Here is a 9242-nt window from a genome sequence, read left to right on the forward strand (position 1 = left end):
AGTTGCCTCTCCACAGGGTTCCAAAAAGAACTTGCATTTCTTTTTTTATTTTTTTCTTTTTTTTTTTCTTTTTTTTTTATTTTTTATTTTTTATTTTTTTTATCAGTTACATTTTATTAACTCTGTATCCCAGCCGTGTCCCGATCCCTCATTCCCTTCCAGTCCCTCCCTCCCTCATCTCCATCGTGCCCCTTTCCAAGTCCACTGATAGGGGGGACCTCCTCCCCATTCATCTGATCCTGTTTTATCAGGTATCTTCAGGACTGGCTGCAAAGCCCTCCTCTTTCTATTACCTTAGCAGGAAACTGTTTCTGTGCCACTCCCCAGAGGAGCGAACCCTGCTCCTGTGAGGGTCTGTTTCCTTTCACAGCACTGTCCTCTTGCTGAGGGCTGCTGCACTTTATTTGCTTCCCTCCTTGATTACATTACTGATCCTGATTTCAGCTTTTCATTTGTTTGGCTTTTGTTTTTTTCCTCATGTAACATTGGTGAAGGATCCAGGAATATGACAGAAGGTGGAATAAACATTAAGTTTTTGCATTCGTTGGTACTTTGGTTTTTGTTTTTTGTAGCTACAAAGCTTTACTACAAATTGATGCATTTCATTCAAATCAGTGATCTACGTCTGTGTGATCCCTAAACATAATTGTGGACTGTAAAAAGGTAGCACCATGATTACATTCCTAACTAGAATGAGTATTTCTGCTTTTGTAGCTTCATGCTGCATGCTAACACTGTGTATTACTTAGGTTATTTTGCTTCGGTTAATGGCTCAAGTAGAAAAGCTGTATTAAGACAGTGTACAAAAATGTAAATAAAATGTGTACAGTGAATTGTCTTTAAAAAATAAAAGCACATAATATTTAAAAAACAAACAAAAACCTGTGTGGAGAACTGAAGCCCACACTAAGTGTCCTCGCCGCCACCAGTATTTTGAGCATAGTCATCAGTCCCTCCTCATCCTACCTTCATCAGGCCAAGGAAGAGAAATTACAGTGAAATCCCTCCTGTAGTTGTAATAGATGAGACAGCACGATGAAAACATCATGACTCATTCCAAAGTAAAAGAGCACTAGTGTGACAGAAATGCAAACAGGGAGGTAGGCAAATGCAATGTTGTGTGTCTGTATGTCTGAGTGTATGTGCATGTGTGAGTCTGCACCCCAGGATGAATCATTGGGCCAAAACTCTTTGAAGAAGAGTCTGAAGCTAATGTCATCAATAACTGAGAGAATATTTAACAGTAAATATTGAGCAAGCAAAAGCCAAGTTGATTTGTGAATTGCTGTTGGAAGTGCAATGTCTGTGTGTTCTCTGGTGGCCTTCAACAGTCCAGGCAGACGACAGGACTTGCATACATAAATACTCAGTGAATCTCCCTCAGTAGCTCTAAGGGTGGTATTTGATGTCTTCAAATAGAACTTTTTTCCTATCTGAATATAAGAGAATAAATCAAACAAGTAGAGGAGCAGCTAGGTAGATAGCTCTTCCCGTGACAGTAAAAATGACATTTATTCTGTTTTACTCCTGTTCACTGTAACATTTGTTGCCTGCCAGGGGAGAAGGCTTTCTGAATTTTGAGCTTAACACAAAAGGAGCTAAGCAAGCCATTGCAGAAACTAAAGCCAGGAAGTATGTTAAGCGAGATTTACATTCCTGCTATGCTCTAACACTGCGTGTAGATTCCACCCTACAGTTCAGCAGAACACGTATGTGACAAGCAATTCCCAGAACCTGTTTGGAAATGAATTTAATACATTACATAAGATAGTACATGAAGACACATCTTTGTGCCTTTTGATTCATTCCATATCAAACTAAATGCAGGGCTAAATAAAGATCTCAAGTGGTCTTAAAGGAAGGCATTTATTTTCTTGCTTAGTTCTCATCTGCATGTGTGAAAATACAGGTATTCCTTGTGGAAAAGAAAGTAATTAGACACATTCGTGCCATTCAAAAAAAAATGAACTCAAAGTGGATCATCATCTTAAATGTATGAACTAAAATTAAAAATACCATCAAAAGCATATGTGATAGAGAAAAAGTATATGAACTGAACTTTCCCAAATTCATAAGCTCTTTTGCTATATCAGGTAGCTGAAAATGGAGAGAAACAACACACAGTACAGGAGACAGTATTTGTAAATTATGTATCTAGTAGGATAGTATTCAGAAAATAAAAACAGAGTGCTTACAACTCATTAACAGAAAGACAAACACCCTTTTTAAAATTCACAAATAACTTTAATACACATTCCTCAAAAGAACATATACAGAAGTCTGTTGATATGAAAAGGTACCCAGCAACATTTATCACTAAAGACCTGAAAAATCAAAACTACCATGTGATGCCTTGAGGATGGCTATAAGAAAAGATATCATGCTTGGTAGTTCATGCCTCTAACTCCAGCACTCAAGAGGTTTGAGGCTGGAGTATGAAAAGTCCACAGTCCTCATTAGTCACATGGTGAGTTTGAAGTCAGAGCTACATAAGACCCTGTCTCAAAAACAAGAAAGAAAGGAAGAAAGAAAGAAAGAAAGAAAGGAAGAAAGAAAGAAAGAAAGAAGAAGAAGAAGAAGAAGAAGAAGAAGAAGAAGAAGAAGAAGAAGAAGAAGAAGGAAGGAAGGAAGGAAGAAAGGAAGGAAGGAAGGAAATGGAAGGAAAGAAAGAAAGAAAGAAAGAAAGAAAGAAAGAAAGAAAGAAATGGAAGATAGAAAGAAAGAAGGAAGGAAGGAAAAGAAAGGGAAGAAAGAAAGAAAGAAAGAAAGAAAGAAAGAAAGAAAGAAAGAAAGAAAGAAGGAAGGAAGGGAAAGAAAGGGAAGAAATAAAGAAAGAAAGAAAGAAAGAAAGAAAGAAAGAAAGAAAGAAAGAAAGAAAGAAGAAAAATGGGGAGAGGGCAGAGAGGAAGAAAAGAAGGGAGGAAGACTAATTTTTTCAAAGTATCTTTATGCATATCAGCCAACAACAAGTCAACATAAAAGAAGATGGGGGAGAGGGACTTAGCTGGAAAAATAAAAATGTAGTCCTTCCTCAGTAAGCATGAAATGGAGTTTCTTCTCCTGGAAAGGTAAGAAAACCATCTTAGGAAATACATACTCAGTGAAGAACAGTGGCTGAGGTCATCCTGCCTAATGGGTATTATATTGTCTTATAAAACAAACACTCATAAATTTTGTATAAAACTCAGCTACCATGTAAAAACTAACCTTTTATTTGGATGTTCTTGCATTACTTGCCATACGGTAAGGTAGCTAACGCTTTTCTTCTGGGTTCACATATACAATATACTACATTGTTTGCCCTGCAGAAATAAAGAATGAGTGCATAAGCCCCAGAGATGTTAGACTCCAGGTCAGTGTGATGCCGACCCAAAGGCAAGTAGCTAGAGTTGCTAGTTCTCTGTGAAACATATAGTGGTACAAGCATAGTATATTAGCAGGAAGGAAGACTGCCAGAAAAAAGCAATCCCATCTTAAAATGATCGTTGTCAAATGAGCAATATGAATCAGAAGACATACTCAAAGTTCAAGTATGGGGATTGATCATCTTACCCAGGGTCCTCCTTCTTGCTTAGCTTCTTCAGGTGTACAGATTTTAGTATGTCTATCCCGTATTATATGTCTAATTATCCACTTATAAGTGAGTATATAGCATGTGTGTCTTTCTGCTTCTGGGATACCTCACTCAGGATGATCTTTTCTAGTTACTACCATTTGCCTGCAAATTTCATGATTTCCTTGTTTTTAATTGCTGAGTAGTATTCTATTGTGTAAATGTGCCACGATTTCTGTATCCATTCCTCAGTTGAGGGACATTTGGGTTGTTTCCAGATTCTGGCTATTACAAATAAAGCTGCTACAAACATGGTTGATCAAATGTCCTTGTTGTATCCTTGCGCATATTTTGGATATATTCCTAAAAGTGGTATAGCTGGATCTTGAGGTAACACTATTCCTAATTTTCTGATAAAGCATCAGATTGACTTTCAAAGTGGTTGTACAAGTTTACATTCCCACCAGCAATGAAGGAGGGTTCTCCTGGGTAGGAGGACCCCTGGTAAGAGGATCAATCCTCACTCAGAAAGGCAAATGGGATGGACATCAGAAGAAGGAAAAGACAGGGAACAGCAGAGAAGCCTACCACAAAGGGCCTCTGAAAGACTCTACCCAGAAGGGTTTTGATGCAGATGCTGAGACTCATAGCCAAACTTTGGGCAGAGTGCAAAGAATCTTATGAAAGAAGGGGGAGATGAAAAACATGGAGGGGACAGGAGCTCCACAAGGAGAGAAACAGAACCAAAAAAATCTGGGGGCACGGGTCTTTTCTGAGACTTGATACTCCAGCCAAGGACCATGCATGGAGATAACTTAGAACCCCTGCACAGATGTAGCTTGTGGCAGCTCAGAGTCCAAGTAAGTTCCCTAGTAAGGGGAACAGTGGCTGACCCTTTGTTCACCTCCCCCTGAGGGGGGAGCAGCCTCACCAGGCCACAGAGAAGGGCAACACAAACAGTCCTGATGAGACCTGATATAAACTAGGGTCAGATGGAAGGGAGGAGGACCTCCCCTATCAGTGGACTGGGGGAGGGGCAAGAGAGAAGAGGGAGGGAAGGTGGGATTGGGAGGGGGAAAGGGAGGGAGACACAGATGGGATACAAAGTGAATAAATTGTAATTAATAAAAAATAAATAAAAAGTTCAAGTATGAATGAAATGTTTAAGCCTTGTGGAAGTATAAATTGATATGTTCAATGTTCTTTGCCACATTCATGGGTCTTTTGTTAGGAAAATATACTTCTCTTTAGCCATTCATTTAAAACAATCCTGTCTGGAAGACAAGATTTTCAAGTTTGCCTAATGAAAACCTCAGCTCCCGGTTATCATTAAAACTATTACATCCACCATCACTTCAGGCTCCCAAAGCCATTTACTCTCATCTAACCAGTGTTGATGTATTGAAATTTTTTCCAAAACCAAAAAAATAATTTTAAAAAGAACTAGATACAACAGGGCTGGGCTCACAGCATTAGCAAAAGCTGTCTTCCGAAGTGGGACTTTTCCAAAGCCTTGTGTAAGGGGGGGGGGGGGGGTCATTACAGCCCAAAGAGACTGAAGGTGAAACTCACCCCAGTGGCCCAGGCAAGGGTCCCAGCTGGGAAGGAAATCCAACTTTACTTCCTCAAATCTCCTCCTACTCTCTCTCTCTCTCTGACAATGCAGTACACACAACTGTATTTCTCTGGCCGTTTGTTCCTTTCGTCTTTCTCTTTGTGATTTGAATTCTGTTTTCCAAGTAGCACTGGTTAAGCAAGATCATAGAAGAGGTTTTAACCGTAACACGGTTCTTCAGACATACTTCAAGTCCAAACCTGTCCTGTAGAACACACTCGTGGGTGCTGGAAGCCTGGGACACTGACCTTGTGAACCCTGTGTCACAGGAATTGTTCTCCAATTCTACCTTGTGGGCATGACACATGAACCAGAAACAGATGACGTGCTCTAATTAAGATGGTCTGAGGAAGGTTGATTTACAGAAGTCTATTTGCAAAGGTCCCGATAAAGGATAATCCCAATGCTGTAACATGAATGTGCTGATCTAGAGACGCATTCATACCTAAGTCCAACAGGACAAAGGTAAGGAGCAGTCATCAAAACTGAAAAGGAGAGAGGGACAGTTGCCTTGAGCAAGAACAGCACAAGAAGCCCTGTGGACTCCTGCAGAAAGATCGTCTCATGCCTTGCCCTGCTCCCCAACTCAACGGAAAACTCGGAGCCTCAACTGCCTTTGCCAACCCACCACCTTACCAAGGAAGAAATTACATCAAGGTCACCTGCAGTAGTTCCCCAGTGGCTACACCTACCTGGAAGCAGAAGAGACGGGAGCCATCAATGAGGTTTATGAGTGAGTCATTTCCTGGGCCAAAGGCTAGGTCAGCCAAGGGCAGGCTCCTCACTCCTGGTCAAACACTTATCTACACCCACAGCTTAACACACAGATGTATTCACTTTCAGGACATGGAAAACTTCCAGAGAGGCCTTTTTCCCAGGATATCTTCACTTCACAGGTACCTTTCACTCTCAGAATTCCCGCTCCTGAATTGAGTATCCAGGACTTGATAATGTGTGAGTGACCATCGGCACCTTGAAAAACAGCCTTTTTGCACACTTGTTCCTTTCCATATCATTTCCTGTTTAATTTTCAAGATGTCCCTCTAAATCATGGATTATCTGTCCATGTGTTAAAGATAATTTAAGGCTCAAATAGTTCAAAAATATTGTACAGGTGACTCTCTGAGCCAATCACCCTTTGATTCTAAGTCTCCTGATTTCTGTTCATTTACAGCACTGGAGTACTTTAACCCAAAGCAGTTTAGCGATTTTCTAGCATAGGACAGGGCAGGTAAAACAGTTGACTGAAAACGCTCAGGATCTCATGTCCATCTGGTAGATTGTTTTTTTAATAGTTTATTTATTTTTATTCTACGTACATTGGTGTTTTGACTGCATGTAAATCTGTGTGAGGGTGTCGGATTCCTGGAACAGGAATTACAGACCGTTGTGAGCTGCCATGTGGGTGCTGGGAATTGAACTCCGGTCCTCTGGCAGGAACATTCAGTGCTCTTAACTGCTGAGCCGTCTCTCCAGCCCCTGTCTGGTAGATTATTACAGGGAGAACCCGGGAGGATGGGCAATTAGAAGGGCGCTGTTGCCGACAAAGAAAGGGCAGTGAGGAGCTTGAACACCACTGTGTCCGTCCTACTCTCCGCTCTGGTAAGCCAGCCACTGCTCAGCATCTGCAGGCTTCACACCTGAAGGTCACGCCTTCCAGAAGGTCTGCAGTGACGTAAAGCCTCCCCACCAGTAATGTCACCGCCCTCCATCTTAGGCCTGCAGGGAAGCAGCAGTGTGCAGTGAGCAACTTGGCGCGTGAATGGACAGGCTCAGGAATGATTGCCCCGAGGCTCCGTGACTCTCCTGGTCGCACCTGCCTTTGTACACGTGTGCTGTCACTGTAAAATTTAATCACACCTACTCAGAGAGGAGGATGCTGTTCTCCTGTTCTTGGGGAGTTTACATCTTGATAGCAAGAGATGAGTCAGTGACTCGGGAAGGCATAATTCACAGGAAATCAGAGAGGGGACATACCGTCAGCCTCCAGGGATCTGTTCTCAGAGAAAATAAACAGGGCCCAAATCTCAGTGAACCTTTGCTTTCAAACGCCTGCAAAGCAAGCAGCCACACTGCAGGCAAAGGCCGCTGGTCTGTGGGCTAGAAAGGCTGACCCAGCACTGGGTTTGCAGCTTCCCAGAGGCAAAAATGGCCACGTGCAGGTGAGTGGTGCAAAGGACATAAAGCTATGCCTTTTGCTTTTCTTTTGAAGATGGACTCGGCACCCTTCTGTAGAAATTCGATGCGTTCTTTTTTAGGATGAGGCTAGAAATCTCTAAAAACAGAAAACAAAGAAATAACTTTCAGGGTTGGGCAGGCACTCCCTGCACCAGCAGCGTAGCGCCAACAGTTCTTTTATTTTTGACTCAGATTCCACAGTTGTCACAAGACCAAAAACATTCTCCTGGCTTCTTTGATTTCCACACTGGCTTGTGCAGAACATTTCTGTGACTATTCTCTTTACTTGGCCAGCCCTCCCTGACTAAGCTGTGAAACCATTTCAGACAGCTAACTGGATAAAGAGCTTAAAATAGAGCTTTTGTTCTTTATCAACTCTAAATTGCCAACCAGTAGCTAACTTGAGCTTTGGATGTATGCAGGAACTTTTTTGAGTAATTTATATTCTCTTTGCCATCTGTGAAATAATTTAGTTCAGAATAACAAAAAATACTCCAGTCGTGGAGTTTTGTTTTTTAACAAAGTAAGCTTGAATGGTTGGAGCTCTTTAAAATATTAAATGAGCTGGGTGACTATTAAATGGCACATGCCTGAAATCGCAGCTTTCAGAAGCTGTAGTTATGAAGGTCGGGTAGTCAACGCCATCAATGTAGTAAGCTGAAGACTAGCCTAGGCTGTAAGAGCTGGCTTTTTAAATGCTACTTTATTTGGGGGTCCCTTAAAGCTCATACCTCCCTTACAACACCCCCCCAACCCCAGGTAGGGGGAAAAGAAGGTTGTAAGGGAAAGGGGACTAGCCCTTTTTCCTACTTCCTGCTGGGTAGGGTCGTCGGGTACCTTGGGGCAAGTCCAATCTTCTTTTTAGGAGATCTCCAACTTCTTGCCACACTGCACCAACAGCAACCAGGAACAGAAGGTGGGAGCACCCCAATACTCTCCGGGGTCTGGCCTTTATTCCCTCTCCAGAGTCCTCAGATCTAAACTATCTGCAGCTGTCAAGGAGCTCCTGTCAGAGTGGGTACGAGGCAAACAGTCTGCTGCTGTGGACCATCTGAATAGTCCCACATCCCACACCTGGGGTTAAAACAAAAACGTGTTCAAATCCGCAGTTCCCCCTTTCTGTTTAAAATATTGGCTTTTCTCCTAACATGAACGAGACTTACTGTTGTTTTCTTAAAAGGAGATGATCAAGGAACCAAACCCTTTTTGATCAATTGTTTCTTTTGTAACCTGATGACTCATAATTTTTGCTGTTGAGCCTTGACCTAGGACTCCAGAGCTGCTTCCTAAGAGATTACCTCATAGGTCTCCCTTGGACCTGCATCCACGGACACCTTTCACCTCGGGGCCCACAAACCTGGGATGCTCAAGCACTCTCGCGGAGAACCCAGTGTTGCTTCGCTGCCAGAGAGTACCGTATTTCTCAGAGTTAACACACCAGCGATTTTGAACTCTGGGGCTTTCAGCAGCTTAGTCACAATTTCTTTTCAAATGACCAAATTACCGAGATTGAAGTATCAAGCGTTTTGATAGCTAAAGCTTTTGGTGTGTACTGGGAAAGCTAATGGTGGTAATCTCTTAACCCAGGGCTGCTTCTCTAGTATCTCAGTTTGCTTAAAATTAACCCTTTCTCTTGAAGCAGGCTGTCTCCTTAACCCTTCGCCCTGTATGACCCCAGGGACCTAACACTGAAAGTGCTCTGAGCAGGGCAGGGTGGCAATTTCAGGGGAACTCAGGCTGTCAGTTACTAGCTCTGACCCTCTTTTCTCTCTCTCTCTCTCTCTCTCTCTCTCTCTCTCTCTCTCTCTCTCTCTCTCTTTGCAGCAGCGCTGTTCGCTTCCCAAGCATTTCCATCTCTGCCCACAAAGTCTCAAGTTGCACAGCCCACTCCGCAAC

General features: G+C 42.4%; 1 long non-coding RNA gene across 1 annotated transcript; it reads right to left on the minus strand.

The window, feature by feature from the left end:
• Window positions 1-2875: 2875 nt before the first annotated feature.
• On the minus strand, window positions 2876-8693 carry LOC132647232 (uncharacterized). Its single transcript, XR_009585580.1, has 4 exons — window positions 8510-8693; window positions 8184-8420; window positions 5861-7443; window positions 2876-3060 (listed from the first exon to the last, which is right to left on the minus strand). It is a non-coding gene; the product is annotated as an uncharacterized LOC132647232 (long non-coding RNA).
• Window positions 8694-9242: the final 549 nt, after the last annotated feature.

This window comes from Meriones unguiculatus, chromosome 1 (assembly GCF_030254825.1).
Source record: "Meriones unguiculatus strain TT.TT164.6M chromosome 1, Bangor_MerUng_6.1, whole genome shotgun sequence".
NCBI classification, from domain to species: Eukaryota; Metazoa; Chordata; class Mammalia; order Rodentia; family Muridae; genus Meriones; species Meriones unguiculatus.